Source organism: Rhopalosiphum maidis, chromosome 3 (genome assembly GCF_003676215.2).
Source record: "Rhopalosiphum maidis isolate BTI-1 chromosome 3, ASM367621v3, whole genome shotgun sequence".
In the NCBI taxonomy this organism is placed as follows: Eukaryota; Metazoa; Arthropoda; class Insecta; order Hemiptera; family Aphididae; genus Rhopalosiphum; species Rhopalosiphum maidis.
In genome coordinates, this window is record NC_040879.1 from 76,720,754 (window position 1) to 76,740,771 (window position 20,018).

Genomic DNA, 20,018 nt, shown 5'->3' on the forward strand with positions numbered 1-20,018 from the left:
ACTTGAGAAAGTATCAACATCCTACGTTAAAACTATACAAGCAGATTCTTATTTTTATTATTATTATATGTGCTGTAAGTGTAATGTTTATTGAATCTATTTAATAGTCAATTAATACCAATGGTATAACAATGTTTCTGTCAAGATACCCTGACCAATAGATTCAGAAAACAATTCTAATATTCCATTGTTAACTTTCATGTATTTCATTAAAGTCAACACTTCAAAAATAGTACAAAACATGATTTTATATCTTAATTTTCAACGCATATTAAAAATTCCGATTTTTATATGCTTATACAATACTCAATTCTCAAGTTAATCTCTTGAAACCTAGACTACTAGGTTAAGGTAATCATTCTAATTACTCATTGCTTACTTTCAAGTATATGATTAAAGCTTGGGTTTTATATACATATTGAAACATGATTTTATATTTTAATTTTCGACGGATATTAAAAGTTCATATTTTTAAATGCTTATAGAACACTCAATCCTCAAGTTAATTTCTTGAAACCAAGACTACTAGGTTAAGGTAGTCATTCTAATTACTAATTGCATACTTTCAAGTATATCATTAATGCTTGGGTTTTATATACATATTGAAACATGATTTTATATTTTAATTTTCGACGAATATTAAATATTCATATTTTTAAATAATTATAGAACACTCAATTCTCAAGTTAGTTTCTTGAAACCAAGACTATTAGGTTAAGGTAATCATTCATATTACTCATTGTTAACTTTCAAGTATTTCATTAAAGCTTAGGGTTTATTTATACTATGAACCATGTTTTTATATGTAAATTATTGACGAATATTAAAAGTTCATATTTTTAAATGCTTATACAACACTCAATTCTCAAGTGAATCTCTTGAAACCTAGACTATTAGGTTAAGGTAATCATTCTTATTACTCGTTGTTAACTTTCAAGTATTTCATTGAAGCTAAGACTTCACAAAAACATTGAAACATGATATTATTTGTTCATTTTATGTAAATATTAAAATTTTTAACATTTAACTGCTTATATAATACTTAATTTTCAAGATGAATCTCTTGAAACCTAGACTATTAGGTTAAGGTAATCATTCTTATTACTCGTTGTTAACTTTCAAGTATTTCATTGAAGCTAAGACTTCACAAAAACATTGAAACATGATATTATTTGTTCATTTTATGTAAATATTAAAATTTTTAACATTTAACTGCTTATATAATACTTAATTTTCAAGATATTATTTAACCATTATAAATATAAAATTACTATATTTTTTCAGATGGCAGAATAGCGAATCACTTAAAGTATGATGTGACAGGAATTAACATATTTACTACTTGAGAAAGTATCAACATCCTACGTTAAAACTATACAAGCAGATTCTTATTTTTATTATTATTATATGTGCTGTAAGTGTAATGTTTATTGAATCTATTTAATAGTCAATTAATACCAATGGTATAACAATGTTTCTGTCAAGATACCCTGACCAATAGATTCAGAAAACAATTCTAATATTCCATTGTTAACTTTCATGTATTTCATTAAAGTCAACACTTCAAAAATAGTACAAAACATGATTTTATATCTTAATTTTCAACGCATATTAAAAATTCCGATTTTTATATGCTTATACAACACTCAATTCTCAAGTTAATCTCTTGAAACCTAGACTACTAGGTTAAGGTAATCATTCTAATTACTCATTGCTTACTTTGAAGTATATGATTAAAGCTTGGGTTTTATATACATATTGAAACATGATTTTATATCTTAATTTTCAACGCATATTAAAAATTCCGATTTTTATATGCTTATACAACCCTCAATTCTCAAGTTAATCTCTTGAAACCTAGACTACTTGGTTAAGGTAATCATTCTAATTACTCATTGCTTACTTTCAAGTATTTCATTAAAGCTTAGGTTTTATTTATACTATGAACCATGTTTTTATATTTTAATTATTGACGAATATTAAAAGTTCATATTTTTAAATGCTTATAGTACATTCAATTCTCAAGTAAATCTCTTGAAACCTAGACTACTAGGTTAAGGTAATCATTCTAATTACTCATTGCTTACTTTCAAGTATATCATTAAAGCTTGGGTTTTATATACATATTGAAACATGATTTTATATTTTAATTTTCGACGAATATTAAAAATTCATATTTTTAAATAATTATAGAACACTCAATTATCAAGTTAATTTCTTGAAACCAAGACTACTAGGTTAAGGTAGTCATTCTAATTACTAATTGCATACTTTCAAATATTTCATTGAAGCTAACACTTCACAAACACATTGAAACATAATACTATTTGTTCATTTTATGTTAATATTAAAATTTTTAACATTTAACTGCTTATATAATACTTAATTTTCAAGATATTATTTAACCATTATACATATAAAATGACTATATTTTTTCAGATGGCAGAAAAGCGAATCACTTAAAGTATGATGTAGCAGGAATTAACATATTTACTACTTGAGAAAGTATCAAAATCCTACGTTGAAACTATACAAGCAGATTCTGATTTTAATTATGGTTATATGTGCTGTATGTGTAATGTTTATTAAATCTATTTTATAGTCAATTAATAGCAATGGTATAACAATATTTCTGTCAAGATACCCTGACCATTAGATTCAGAAAACAATTCTAATATTCCATTGTTAACTTTCATGTATTTCGTTAATGTCAACACTTCAAAATTAGTACAAAACATGATTATATATCTTAATTTTTAACGAATATTAAAAATTCATATTTTTCAATGCTTATAGAACACTCAATTCTCAGGTTAATCTCTTGAAACCTAGACTACTAGGTGAAGGTTATCATTCTAATTACTCATTGCTTACTTTAAAGTATATCATTAAAGCTTGGGTTTTATATACATATTGAAACATGATTTTATATTTTAATTATTGACGAATATTAAAAGTTCATATTTTTAACTGATTATATAATTCTCAATTCTCAAGTTTGTCTCTTGAAACATAGACTTCTAGCTTAAGGTAATCATTCTAATTACTCATTGCTTACTTTTAAGTATATCATTAAAGCTTCGGTTTTTTATACATAATGAAACATGATTTTTTATGTTAATTTTTGACGAATATTATAAATTCATATTTTTAAATGCTTATACAACACTGCATTCTCAAGTTAGTCTCTTGAAACTTAGACTATTAGGTTAAGGTAATCATTCATATTACTCATTGTTAACTTTCAAGTATTTCATTATAGCTTAGACTTCATAAACACAAAACAAAATGATTTTATATCTTAATTTTTGACGAATATTAAAAATTCATATTTTTCAATGCTTATAGAACACTCAATTCTCAAGTTAGTCTCTTGAAACCTAGACTACTAGGTTAAGGTAATCATTCATATTACTCATTGTTAACTTTCAAGTATTTCATTGAAGCTAACACTTCACAAACACATTGAAACATAATACTATTTGTTCATTTTATGTTAATATTAAAATTTTTAACATTTAACTGCTTATATAATACTTAATTTTCAAGATATTATTTAACCATTATACATATAAAATGACTATATTTTTTCAGATGGCAGAATAGCGAATCACTTAAAGTATGATGTGGCAGGAATTAACATATTTACTACTTGAGAAAGTATCAAAATCCTACGTTAAAACTATACAAGCAGATTCTGATTTTAATTATGGGTATATGTGCTGTAAGTGTAATGTTTATTGAATCTATTTTATAGTCAATTAATACCAATGGTATAACAATGATTCTGTCAAGATACCCTGACCATTAGATACAGAAAACAATTCTAATATTCCATTGTTAACTTTCGTGTATTTCAATTAAGTCAACACTTCAAAAATAGTACAAAACATGATTTTATATGTTAATTTTTGACGAATATTAAAAATTCATATTTTTAAATAATTATATAACACTCAATTCTAAAGTTAGTCTCTTGAAACCAAGACTATTAGGTTAAGGTAATCATTCTAATTACTCATTGCTTACTTTCAAGTGTATCATTAAAGCTTGGGTCATATCTATATTGAAACGTGATTTTATATTTTAATTATTGACGAATTATAAAAGTTCATATTTTTAAATGCTTATAGAACATTCAATTCTCAAGTTAATCTCTTGAAACCTAGACTACTAGGTTAAAGTAATCATTCTAATTACTCATTGCTTACTTTCAAGTGTATCATTAAAGCTTGGGTTTTATATACATATTGAAACATGATTTTATATTTTAATTATTAACGAATATTAAAAGTTCATATTTTTAAATGCTTATACAACACTGAATTCTCAAGATAGTCTCTTGAAACTTAGACTTCAAAATCCAGTTAATCATTCTTATTACTCATTGTTAACTTTCAAGTATTTTATTAAAGCTTAGGTTTTATATTTACAATGAACCATGTTTTTATATGTTAATTTTCGACGAATATTTAAAATTCATATTTTTAACTAATTATATAACACTCAATTCTAAAGTTAGTGTCTTGAAACCAAGACTATTATGTTAAGGTAATCATTCTTATTACTCATTGTTAACTTTCAAGTATTTCATTGAAGCTTAGACTTCATAAACACAAAACAACATGATTTTATATCTTAATTTTTGACGAATATTAAAAATTCATATTTTTCAATGCTTATAGAACACTCAATTCTCAAGTTAGTCTCTTGAAACCTAGACTACTAGGTTAAGGTAATCATTCATATTACTCATTGTTAACTTTCAAATATTTCATTAAAGCTTAGGTTTTATATATACTATGAACCATGTTTTTATATGTTAATTATTGACGAATATTAAAAGTTCATATTTATAAATGCTTATAGAACACTCAATTCTCAAATTAGTCTCTTGAAACTTAGACTACAAGGTTAAGGTATTCATTCTTATTACTCATTGTTAACTTTCAAATATTTCATTGAAGCTAAGACTTCACAAACACATTGAAACATGATATTATTTGTTCATTTTATGTAAATATTAAAATTTTTAACATTTAACTGCTTATATAATACTTAATTTTCAAGATATTATTTAACCATTATACATATAAAATTACTATATTTTTTCAGATGGCAGAAAAGCGAATCACTTAAAGTATGATGTGGCAGGAATTAACATATATACTACTTGAGAAAGTATCAAAATCTTACGTTAAAACTATACAAGCAGATTTTGATTTTAATTATGGTTATATGTGCTGTAAGTGTAATGTTTATTAAATCTATTTTATAGTCAATTAATAGCAATGGTATAACAATATTTCTGTCAAGATACCCTGACCATTAGATTCAGAAAACAATTCTAATATTCCATTGTTAACTTTCATGTATTTCGTTAAAGTCAACACTTCAAAATTAGTACAAAACATGATTTTATATCTTAATTTTCAACGCATATAAAAATTCCGATTTTTAAATGCTTATACAACACTCAATTCTAAAGTTAGTCTCTTGAAACCTAGACTATTATGTTAAGGTAATCATTCTTATTACTAATTGTTAACTTTCATGTAATTCATTAAAGTCAACACTTCAAAAATAGTACAAAACACGATTTTATATCTTAATTTTTGACGAATATTAAAAATTCATAATTTTCAATGCTTATAGAACACTCAATTCTCAAGTTAGTCTCTTGAAACTTAAACTATTAGATTAAGGTAACCATTCTTATTACTTATTGTTAACTTTCAAGTATTTCATTAAAGCTTAGGTTTTATATATACTATGAACCATGTTTTTATATGTTAATTATTGACGAATATTAAAAGTTCATATTTTTAAATGCTTATAGAACACTCAATTCTCAAATTAATCTCTTGAAACCTAGACTACTAGGTTAAGGTAATCATTCTAATTACTCATTGCTTACTTTCAAGTGTATTATTAAAGCTCGGGTTATTTCTATATTGAAACGTGATTTTATATTTTAATTATTGACGAATTATAAAAGTTCATATTTTTAAATGCTTATAGAATATTCAATTCTCAAGTTAATCTCTTGAAACCTAGACTACTAGGTTAAAGTAATCATTATAATTACTCATTGCTTACTTTCAAGTGTATCATTAAAGCTTGGGTTTTATATACATATTGAAACATGATTTTATATTTTAATTATTAACGAATATTAAAAGTTCATATTTTTAAATGCTTATACAACACTGAATTCTCAAGATAGTCTCTTGAAACTTAGACTTCAAAATCCAGTTAATCATTCTTATTACTCATTGTTAACTTTCAAGTATTTTATTAAAGCTTAGGTTTTATATTTACAATGAACCATGTTTTTATATGTTAATTTTCGACGAATATTTAAAATTCATATTTTTCAATGCTTATAGAACACTCAATTCTCAAGTTAGTCTCTTGAAACCTAGACTACTAGGTTAAGGTAATCATTCATATTACTCATTGTTAACTTTCAAGTATTTCATTAAAGCTTAGGTTTTATATATACTATGAACCATGTTTTTATATGTTAATTATTGATGAATATTAAAAGTTCATATTTTGAAATGCTTATACAACACTCAATTCTCAAGTTAGTCTCTTGAAACTTAGACTATTAGGTTAAGGTAATCATTCTTATTACTCATTGTTAACTTTCAAGTATTTCATTGAAGCTAAGACTTCACAAACACATTGAAACATGATATTATTTGTTCATTTTATGTAATTATTAAAATTTTTAACATTTAACTGCTTATATAATACTTAATTTTCAAGATATTATTTAACCATTATACATATAAAATGACTATATTTTTTCAGATGGCAGAATAGCGAATCACTTAAAGTATGATGTGGCAGGAATTAACATATTTACTACTTGAGATAGTATCAACATCCTACGTTAAAACTGTACAAGAAGATTCGGATTTTAATTATTGTTATATGAGCTGTAAGTGTAATGTTTATTTAATCTATTTTATAGTCAATTAATACCAGTATATAACAATGTTTCCGTCAAGATACACTGTCCGTTAGATTCAGAAAACGATTCTAATATTCCATTGTTAACTATTATGAATGAGAATTCCTGCCTTAGCATATATTTAGTGATGTGCTGTCTGAAAAAATGTAGTCAGTCAAATACATAAAACAGTTGATGAATAACTTGAGAATACAGTTATTTATTCGCAGTTAAAAGCAAAGTTATTCACAATTGTTCCACTACTATTAATTTACTATCAATTATATTCAATAACCGCTACACGCACATTGCATAAATTCAATATAATTATCAGTATCCATTTACAACTTAACATGTTGATACTTTTCCAAAGTGTTATGTATGCGAATTCACTTCCCAGCACGCCTTAATGATCTTCTCTACAACCATCTAAAAAAATGTTGTTAACTAAATATATGTATAATTGTTGGAGAATAACTTGAGAGTATAGTGTTTTATATGGAGTAGATAAAGTATAAGCTAAAATTAAATTAGAGAATGTGAATAATGGAAAACTAGATTCATTGTTTCAATGTGATAAATTTATTGTTACTATAAATTAAATTCAGTTACCATTACACATATATTGCAGCAGAAAAACCATTATTATTATCAGTATCATCTTGTACATTTTCAACATGCCTTGAGTGATCTACTTTATAGACATCTAAAAAAATGTTGTTAGTTAAATATGTGTATAATGGTTGGAGAATAACTTGAGAATATAGTGTTTTATAAGCAGTTAAATGTATGAATTTGTAATCATAATCAAAATAATCATATATAACCATGTTTTTTAGTTTTGTTGAAGTATCAGCTACAATGAAATAAATGAAAGTTAATTATGGAAAATTATAATCATTGTCTTAATGTGACAAACTTTTTGTTACACTACTACTAAGTTACTATTAATTTAATTCATTCACCATAATACGCACATTGCATGAAACTGTTATTATTATCAGTATCTTCTAGTCCATTTACAACTAAACATGTTGATACTTTCCCAAAGTGTTAAGAATGCGAATTCACTTCTCAGCACGCCTTAATGGATCTGCTCTACAACCATCTAAAAAAATGTTGTTAATTAAATATGTGTATAAAAGTTGGAGAATAACTTGAGAGTATAGTGTTTTATAAGCAGTAGATAATGTATAAGCTAAAATTAAATTAGAGAAAGTTAATAATGGAAAATTGGAATCATTGTTTAAATTTTTATAAACTTATTGTTACTATACATTAAATTCAGTTACCATTATACAAATATTGCAGCATAAAACCATTATTATTATCAGTATCTTCTTGTACATTTGCAACATAACATGTTGATACTTTCCTTAAGTAGTATGAATGCGAATTCCTGCCTTAGCATATATTGAGTGATCTGCTCTACTGCTGTCTGAAAAAATGTTGTTAGTTAAATATGTGTATAATGATTGGAGAATAAATTGAGAATATAGTGTTTTAGAAGTAGTTAAATGTATGAATTTGTAATAATAATCAAAATTATCAAATAAAACCATGCGTTATAGTGTTGATAGAGTATCAGCTAAAATTAAATGAATGAAAGTTAATAATGGAAAATTAGAATCATTTTTTTAATTTGATAAATGTATTGTTGCATCACTTTTAAGTTACTTTATATTAAATTCAGTTTCCATTATACGTACATTGCATCAAACCATTATTATTATCAGTATCTTCTTGTACATTTTCGACATAGGATATTGAGACTTTTCTAAAGTAGTGTGAATGGGAATACCTGCATTAGCATGCCTCAAGTGATCTGCTGTAAAGCCTTCTAAAAAAAAATGTAGTCAGTTAAATACGTATAACGGTTGGATGATGAAATGTCACTACTACACACTATAAGGAGAACGATAATGTTTATATGACAACTTGTACGTGGACAACACTGAATAATTCAGAAATGGAAACAATCAAAACGAAAACTAACAGAAGAACTTCATTTTTATTACAAAATAATTGAAAACAATTTACAGTTGAATCTTACATACAAATACGAATGTGAAACTGTATAAAGATATGAACTTTAGGCATTTAACAAATGATAAGAAGTAATAATTATGATAAGCCATAATAAGTTGTACAAATCTTGTTGAATGTAAACAACACACCCTATAGTATGTAGATTATAAGTAAAATTATTCACACTGTAGTTCGGCAGACGCTGAATAGGCATTTTGTATAACTAGCATATTCTCTCTATGTAGTAGTCTGTAGGACAATGAGTCGTTGTTTTATATTACGCCTCGGAACACTATAGTTATTCGTTTCAATTATACATATTATTATATTATTACATATATCCGATCTTATTATTATTTACCTTTAGCTTCTGTATATCTGGTGTACTTTAACAAATCTATTAGAATGACTTTTAGAATTTAAATGTAAGATAGGTGTAACTAAAAAATACACTTGTACAATAACTGAGAATTGATTATTTTCAATATGAAAAAATTACGAATTCGTGTCATTTGTCAAAATTTATTTAAATAATCGTGTTTTAAAGTTTTTATGGAGGATAAATATCGTGTCATATGAAAGTGAAAAATGGTAAATTAGAATCATTTTCTTAAGGTAGTAGTCAGGGTTCAAGACAGTTACTTGTGTTAACTTCGGACGTAAAATATGAACAATTCGTCTATATTATAAGAAATCTTTATTAATTTTGCAATTAATTCACGACAAACCTAAGTAAATACACCGACCCGTTACGGCACACAGTGAACCGATGAACGGCAAACAACCAACTAGTTTTATCCCGTGGCAGGTCGGCTGTCGACCACAGTACAGCGACGCTCCCGCCCTCTGTCAGTATTTACTTTGTCTTAATATTTCAGTATTTTATAAACAGTTAAAGATATGTATTTGTAAATTTTGTCAAAATTATCATATAAAAATAGCAAAAATAAAAGATCTTTATAGCATAGGTAAATAATAAGAATGAAAACTACAAGCTATAGGTGTTTATTAATCATTTATTCAGATATTTAACAAATCACAATTGTTTCACTACTATTAGTTTACTATCAATTATATTCAATAACCATTACACGCACATTGCGTAAATTCAATATAATTATCAGTATCTTCTAGTTCATTTTCATAATAGGCTTTTGACACTTTCCCAAATTTGTATGAATGCGAATTCACTTCACAGCACCCCTAAATTGATCTGCTCTACAGCCATCTAAAAAAATGTTGTTAGTTAAATATGTGTATAATGGTTGGAGAATAACTTGAGAATATAGTGTTTTATAAGCAGTTAAATGTATGAATTTGTAGTAATAATCAAAATAATCATATAAAACCATGTTTTTAGTGTTGTTGAACTATCAGCTACAATGGAATTGTTTCCAATTTTGGAATAATATGTAAGATGCGACCTCACATATCATGTAAAATAATGGTACATAATATTATAATTTATAGAAAAGTGACTACCAAGGCAACCGAATATGGTAAAATTACTGATTAAAAATCCTTACAGAAATTATTAAAAAGCCAATAACAAAATGTGGATTGTTTATCGACAGAGTGGTTCCTCACCTAGCAGCGACTCCGGGTAACAATTTTTATGTTTTATTTGATTATTGATTGTCATTTTTTGTTCATACTATATTTAATAAAAAATAAATAAATTCAACAAAAACTTTGATTTTAGATGGGTTTATCGGAGAGGATGCGATTTGTGAAATTAAATGTCCTTATTCTGTTAAAAATTACGAAAGTTTAGAAAAAGCGGTTTTTGATAAAAAGGTAGTATTTAGCATGTTGTTGTGTATTATAAAATATACTCATAGATATATATTTTTAAAATATTATATTGATTTAGCTACCTTATATGAATGTTGTAAACAATATATACACTTTAAAAGAAGAAAGCTATTATTTTTATCAAATACAAGGGCAATTACTTATCACTGGTCGTCAAATATGTATTTTTTTTATTTACACATTAAAATGGACTCATCTTGAAGTTATAGGGTATGACGATGTATTTTGGGCTTCAAAAATGGAAGCGCATCTCAAATTGTAAGTATTGCAGTACATGTAGGACATAGGTACTGAATTTTACATTGAATCGTATATAATATTCATTCAATTTTATTTGTAGATTTTACTAAGAGTGCTTACTCAGAGAAATTATAGACCCTCAATAAAGTAAAAGATTATTTAAAAGTGACATTATTGAGCCTCCACATATAATACAAAACATGAAAAATTTACAAGATAAAAAAAATATATAGTTCATAAGTATACAAATTATATTTTTAGGTGTATTTATTTTAAATGGAGAAATAATACATCCACACAAACAATATATGTTTTTCTAGAAATTATTATTATTTACATTTGTTTTTTATAATTGTCCACCATTAGTAAATTAGTAAATTTATTACAATGTGTATTATAAATAGGATATATTAAAAAATATCAGATTAACGTGAAAGACGAAACACGAACAATTTAATAGTAATTCAATTGTGTTTTTTTATTTACTATTGATTATTATTATTTTATTTTATTTTATTATAGCATAAATAGGTATCTTATTTGAATTAGAAGTAATAAAGCTATAAATACGAATCAAGCTATATTGTATTACAGTTTTTAAAATCTATATTTTAGTGTATATACAAATGCTAGCAGTAACTTAAATTAAAAGTTAGAAGGTGGGTACGCGGCGCGTGGTTATCAAGAAAATAGTACAGCGCGACATATACGTGTTCAGAAGAACGTTCATATAATAATAAGCGTCAAGCGACGTTCCCGACGAGCAGCCGCCGACTGCGAATAGTGGGCTTGCGGATCGCGAAAACACCTAACAGCGCATTCTCTTGGACGTTGTATACGTTTCGAATTGGGTGACACGTCCTCTTAAAAGCTTCAAGTACTCACGACTATAATATTTTTAAATTACAAGAAATATAATAATAAAAAATAATAAAATATTATTATTATTATTATTATTAAATAATAAAATGTAGACATACCTACGATTGATCTACTGATATTTTACGAATTCTATAGAAACATTTTGATTCGAGGTAATTCTACTTGCAATCGACAATAATTTTAAATTTTATTTCTAAAAATCACATTGATTGAATTTAATTAAAACTGTGATTTGATTTATATGTAGTATATCATTGATTAAAAATGTTAATACACATATATCATAATCAATGGTATTAATGGTAGTATATATTAAAGATTCGGAGTAGGTATACGTATCTTTGTTTTTCATTAGATTTAAATTCAATAATATAAACTACAGACAAGAGGTAAATATATAATATTATTTTGTTGTATTGAAGTATCATTTTATCGATGACGTATTTTGAGTAAAACGGTTCGAGTTTATTTGAATAAACACGAAAGATGCATCCAATTTACGTTCAATTCATTCCAATAGTTATTATAAAAAATCATGTAATTATTATTTTTATTTGGATTCGTGTTTAATAATAATATAATAATAACATTTTCATTTTTTAATAAAAAGGCAATGCCTAATTTTTGACAAAAGATAATATATACTTGAATTAAACCACCTGCTGATTAATGAACATTATAAAATAGAGATATATAAAAAACGGGTAGTTTTGGTCAACAACCGAATTGCAGTTTTTTTGTGACAGGCCCGAATTACATGCGTCTTTTGAGCAAACGACCAGTTTTCGTCGACTTTTTGCACATATACCACAAAATTACTATTGTATATATAATATATTGCATGTATTTTAGGTTTTCTGAGTTTTCTCCGGGGAATGATGGTAGATTACTGATTAGTAAAATATGAGTATATGATGACTATAATATATGATGTAAAAATATAATTATCATGCACGGTAAATGATAAAATAAACATTTTATGAAAAATTCAATTACGTTTATTCGTCATAATATAGACGTTTAAATAATTTAACAACACCTATTTAAAATATAAAATAATATCGTATACAAGTAAGTACCTACTATAACTCATTATAATTTGAACAAAATAATCTATTTATTTGTTCATAATATGAGTATTGTGTTGTAAAGTAAAAGTTTTTACTGACTGCATTTATACCTACTACATTTTCATTTTTTTGAAATCTGAGCGATCTAACTTGGTTATTCGGTCGACTAATCTCCCACGCAACTAAGCTCAGTTGTGAAAAAGCTACGCACGCAACTGGATCTAGATAATAATTATAATATCTTAAAAATTAAAATGACGCCGCAACCGTATGTGATACTTCGTCCTCCGTCTACATACTCGTTCACATAGCAAAATCTATTTTAGCTTAAATATTAAATTTAAATTTAACAATTACCAAACTTAAAGGTAAGAATATTAAAATAAGTTTTGCCCTGTAAGGCCTCGAAAAAGGTAACCGATCCTGTTGAAATCTTATTGTATATAAACATATTGAACATACAACCGTTGTTTTGATAACGGTAACAAAAGTCTCAAAAATAAAATGCACAATGTTTTTATTGTCATTTCAATAATTTTTTTTCATTTATATATGATTTTATTGTAATATTCCAAAAATATTATTCGCAGGGACTTGGAACTTTTTTTAATATAACTACCGTATTACTATTTAGTATACACTATGAAATTTTTAAAATATTTGATTGGATTAAATAAATATGAATATAATGCAATAATAAACCAATTATTGTATAATTATTATATACACCTATAAAAAATATAAAGTATGTTGTATAAATATACAATTAAAAGAATGTTAAATAATGAGAACTTGTAATTTAATTTTTTTTATTTTTAGCGTTAAATATGTTAAGAGTTTTGACGAAATTTATCGATATCACAAAAATTTGCAAGTAATATTTTAGTTAAAAATTTATAAAAATTTTAATATTCAACCAGATTTTATTTTGATAAATTTGAAAAATATTTAAATGTAGTTATTTATAACTGGCTATAAAACACATAATTTCATAAAAAATTCGTTGTTATTAATAATAATCGTATCATTATTTACTTGTATAGGTATAGTGTAATAACGTAAAAAGTAGATATATAATAAGGATGTAAGATTAATTCTTATTTCAAATATGTGCTATATATATATGTGATTTAATAATTTATTAATATCATCTCCTTACGTTATTACATATATATTATATATCTGCAACTTAACTGGTTTACTAGAACATCCGAATATATGTATGTTATATGAATATTTATGCTATAATGACGTAATGAAGTGACACAGGTAGAATTAGATCATTAGACATATATAACCAAATAAAAAACAACATAAGTCATTTATGTATAATAAGTACGGGTTTAATTATCGCACGACGGAAACGGACTCTCGAGACGTTCGTGAAAACACGGGTGCACATGCACTGGCGAGCGAGACGATTTGGTCAAGCCAGCCAGAGACGTAGGCGGCCCCATTAAAGGCCTCTGAGTTTCCAAAGATCTGGCTTTATCCTTGGTTGCAGAGATCCTCATTGGGCCATCCATTGTCTCTGTCGGCATACGAGAAAAGTCACACGCTCTGCGCTTTATTGTCACAGATACGTATGGTGTTTCTGTGTGACATCCTAATATAAATCGTCCCCTTAATCACCGATAAAAGATTTTATTGAGGTTTACCGTTATCCACGTGCGGCAACTCGATCGTTAATAATTTATTATTTAACTCTTTCCGAACATCTTTCTTACATTTATATAATATGAGCGTATATCATTACAATAGGAAAAACAACTATGAACATATTCGGGTTGTCATCGAAAATAACACCAAGTATATTTCATGATATAATATTAACTCTTTTAATTTTTTCACTATTCATATTACGGTAAGTTATTATAACTGTTTCCTAAAGTATTACAATCATTATATTAATAATATTAATTTAATAGTATTTAATTATTATAATATTATAATAATTTAATATCTATACATATAATAAATAATAATAATAACGTATAATATACGATGCAAAATGTAATAAAATCTTTTTGTAAATACCTTAAAACACAACCTAAACATAATATAAAAATATAGAATAATTGTATAAATAAACAATTTTTTTTAAATAAATCAAAATATCATAACGTATAGTAAAATGTGTATTAATATTATTATATTCGCAAGAGTGTAAATCATCACGAATAATGTTTTTGATTTATTATGAAATATTTAATATCACAATAAATAATTTCATCGACATTTTTAACTTAAAATGTCTTTAAAAAATAATTGTATTGTAATAACGTAAAAATAAAATAAATTAAATTAAAAATATTTCAAAAGGGTGAGCTAAATATAAAAATAAATGCAAAATAAATATAAGTAAATAAGAATGAACGTGTGTGTGTAATATACATTTAATGTGAGGCAAATACACGGGACACACGCCTTGAATATATGCCAGAATCTGCGGAACTCTTCCCTATACTTATAATAATTGCTGGAGAATATATACGGGTAGAGTTACCTATTAGATATGAATATAATTATTTAAATTTACGCTTTTACCTTCCTCCTAAGTCCTGATCGTCGGAGGGCTCTCGAGGTCGTGATTCGAGAATATGATCAAATACACAGTAGTATTAAAATGTAGATAAGCAAGCTATATGAATTAATGCAGATAATATGTTTCTTATGCACCTTACCTTATTCGCAACTCTAGTTGCTTTGTACAGTTGTCATAAAGTTAAAAGGTATTAAACACTCGAATCCAAATAAAAAACAACACTGATTTATTTTCGTTGAAATGATAAAAGGCCCAATTTAAATATATATATAAAAAAAAATTATTTATATGTATTTTTACATAACTGATATGAGAAAAACATATATATTAACATGACTTTTGTCATTAAGGTTAGTATGAAAATTATTTTTAAATGAATATTATATTTTCATGTTTTAAAACGTACCTATATAGCCTGCTTTTAGCACTTAAATGCATAAATATTTAACAACATTAAACGAAATTCGCATTTATAATTATAATTTATAACTAAGACATCATCTAATTTCGTCAAAAACTAAATGTATTATTTCATTAAGCAGGTATTCCTATTGGCTATCAAAGCACCTATTTGCAGATTGGCTATATTATAACTTAGTTAAAACAAATTATTGATTTCGCATGATACAAACAAATAAATAAATACTTAATATATACATAAAAAAAAAACATAAGTGATTGAAGTACACCGATTATAGATATATTTATAATAAAAATAAACCTGTCGATCAGCGAACACGAATATAATATAATTTATAACGTGGCGATCGCTCACAAGGATACAGGTATAATAGTTGAACGGGAACTTACTTAAAATATTCCCATTCGTAAAAAATGCGGGACACAAATAACAATAGTCATTCAAAAATTAAACCTTTTGAAAACATGACATTCGGGACGTATAGCCCAAACAAAAATAATAATTACCTTCAGAAAAATTCATTAATTCGCATATTGTATTTAAAAATCTGATTTTGAATTTATAAGAATTTATTTTTTGGTTTTCATTTGAAAATTTGAGGCAGAAAAGTTAGTTCATTTGAGTTGCTTATTAAAATATTCAAGGCTTCATATAGTATATTAACACTTAACTTCATTATAAATACTTTTTAACACTTTAAGCGTTAAAAATAGTATAACATATCAAAAAATCGATTAAAAATACACACGTTTGAAAATTAGATATGTATTATTCGTAAATATTAAAAAATTAAAATACAGAAAAAAATTATTTAATAATAATAACCTTCTGATACGCAATTTGCAAACAAATAATCAATATATTCTAATAATACCGCTATTGATTTCTTTAGTTCATCTGAAAAATATTTATTAAACCCGTTAATTAATATTTAACTATTATTTAATTAGTGCTCATAGAGTACACGATATAATTGTATTATCATCATCATAAATAATTCATAATACTTCTTATTTTGCTATTTTAGTAGCTTTATTCGTAACATGCCGAAAGAAACATAAAAATGCATTAAGTTCTGTCTTGGTCATTATTATAATAAAAACAACAGCATTGCATAATTTTAATTTCAGTTTCACTTTTCTGATATAGGAATATCTATCGCACTTGTTTTCATATATCATGTTTTTCGCACTCATATTGTCAACTAATTTTTGTAACATTTTAATATTAGATTTTGAATATCATATAATATCTTATCGTCAATATTTTTAATGCAGATATTCGAAAAGTAGACATGCAATTAGATGTAGTATTAGTGTATGTTTCGAGGTTTAATTTGTGTTTGTTTTTAATTTTTATTATACCTGTCATATTACTTTATTATATTAGTAGAATTTTTAATACGTGTAACGTCATAAGGCCATAAAAGTAATGAATGAACGGTGATTTAATAGCATTTGAAATACTTAATTCAAAATAACTATTATGAAATATTCAAATACATACGCATTATACAATTTTTCATTAGTATTGAAGTATGATAAATCATAGACAATAATATTTTTAAAGGTCTAATGTACTAATGTATCGGTTTTGTATTTTTTTAATGTTTTTATGGTTTTGTGTTAAGGGACTGCTACACCAGCATTTGTTTTTTCTGTCTATCTCCCACATAATATAGCAGGGGCGGCCAAACTTTTTTTGGTCACGATCTACTAAAAATATACTTCACCTTTGAGGATCGACTTTTATAGGACTTTTATATTAAATATAGGAATAAAGATACTCCGTATTTCTACTATTACAACTCTCTAGTTCAGTTTAGGCCAAAAGCACTTGTAATATATTTTATAAAGTAGAGTATTTCCTGTGCATTGACTGGATAGATTTTTAATATTTACATTTTTTATGAATATAAGTATGTTTTAATTTAAAATAATTTCGATTATTTTTAACCATTAATAATTTATTTAAAATTGTAAATATTAAAAATCTATCCGGTCAATGCACAGGAAATACTCTTCTTTATAAAATATATTACAGGTGCTTTTGGCCTAAACTGAACCAGAGAGTTGTAATCGTGGAAAAACGGAGTATCTTTGTTTATATATTATGTGGGAGATAGACAGAGAAAACAAATGCTGGTGTAGCAGCCCCTTAATGCATTTTGTTTACATCTGGTTCATGGTTCGTCCCCGTGGACCATGCCCACTTCCAAAACCACAGATAGTTGCAATCATCTCCGCTGCCCGTGTCGAGCGCGCATGCGCTCAACGGCCCTTCCCGTATTACGAATTCCTGGTATTCCTGCAGAGTGAAGACCGTTTCCATTCAGCACCGTGCTCAGCGACTTATGTTTCGTTTTCACCTGTTAGTCGTTTTCGTGTCATACTCTTTGACACTTGTACTTCATTTTTGTCCATCGCCGAAGTTTTCATCGTTAAAGGTATGTTATTCGTTTTATTTATATGTTTTAAGAGGATATCGGCGTAATATTATAGAAAACTCATTCGTATGATTTTCTGGTAATATTGGCGTAAATATTAGCTTATTAGAAATATTACGGAAGATAATATTTTTGAAGGTTTGTCGTGATCCGTTAAGTATTTTAATATTATTGTACCCACTTAAAATGTTTTTAAATTAAAATGTATTTGAGACAATATTTAGACAAATCTATGTATTAACTTTTCATAAATATTATTATTTTCCTTTGGATATTAATGCTCCAACATAGTGTTGTATTACTTTTCTTTTAAGGGCGGTACTTATTATTTTTCTGTCGTACCGTAAAGGACATTGCTATTTGCTAGAAAGCCATAAAACAATTTCATATTATAATATTTATTCAGTTATCATCTTAGCGAAAATTAAATTCGACTATTTACTCCGTTATTTTATTGATTATTATTTCGAGGAAGTTGGACAGTTAAGTCAATTACTATGTATTTTTAAAATTCAAGGGCTTTGTAATCAAAAAGTGCTGTTCTAATCGTGGAAAAACGGAGTATCTTTGTTTATATATTATGTGGGAGATAGACAGAGAAAACAAATGCTGGTGTAGCAGCCCCTTAATGCATTTTGTTTACATCCGGTTCATGGTTCGTCCCCGTGGACCATGCCCACTTCCAAAACCACAGATAGTTGCAATCATCTCCGCTGCCCGTGTCGAGCGCGCATGCGCTCAACGGCCCTTCCCGTATTACGAATTCCTGGTATTCCTGTAGAGTGCAGACAGGTTTCATCCAGCACTGTGCTATACGTTTCGTCTTTACCACTACTGATCAGTCGATGGTCGTCAGTCACTCATCTCTTTTCCGTCTGTCGTTTGGTGTATGTGTCGCATATCTATTTTAAAACAAACCGCTGTAAGATTTTCCGTGTTTTATTGGAGCGATCATTCTCTTAATTTGGGTCTTTTCCTTTCCGACCTACGCCGCCGACACGATCATAGATGTAAGTAATCTGTCCCGTCGAAAAGGTTTTACGAACAGGTAAATTTCTAAACGGCTCCCATCGAAAAAAGATTTACAAACAGGAAAATTCCCAAACTGCTAACGGTAATACCGGTATACTAATTTGAGCTTTTCTAAGTCTCTGGTATAAGTAAACGAATTTTATGAAAAAAAAACAGGAGTTCATTGCGAAAATAATCGACGAGTTTTCATTGAACAAAATAACACGCATTGAGTTCATAAAAAAATTGTGCCAAAAATATTTACTAATAATTTAAATTTTTTTATACATACATACGTTTTACATTTTTTTTACTTATTTTTAATTTAATTCACAATAACACAATAATATAATGTGCTTTTTATATAATTATTATACATTTTTTTTTTATAATAAGTTACTTAGTTTTCATCAATACATTTTTAACCTCACCTCTTTTGAGACATTCCTAAGTCTGTATGAAGTGAGAACGAATTTGTGTTGTAAAAAACCGGAGCCGTTTGGGTAATGACCTGTACGTATAACCTTTTTTAACGGGAGCCGTTAAAGAATTTACCTTTTTTTAAAACGGCAGCCGTTTAGGAAACGGGAGCCGGATGG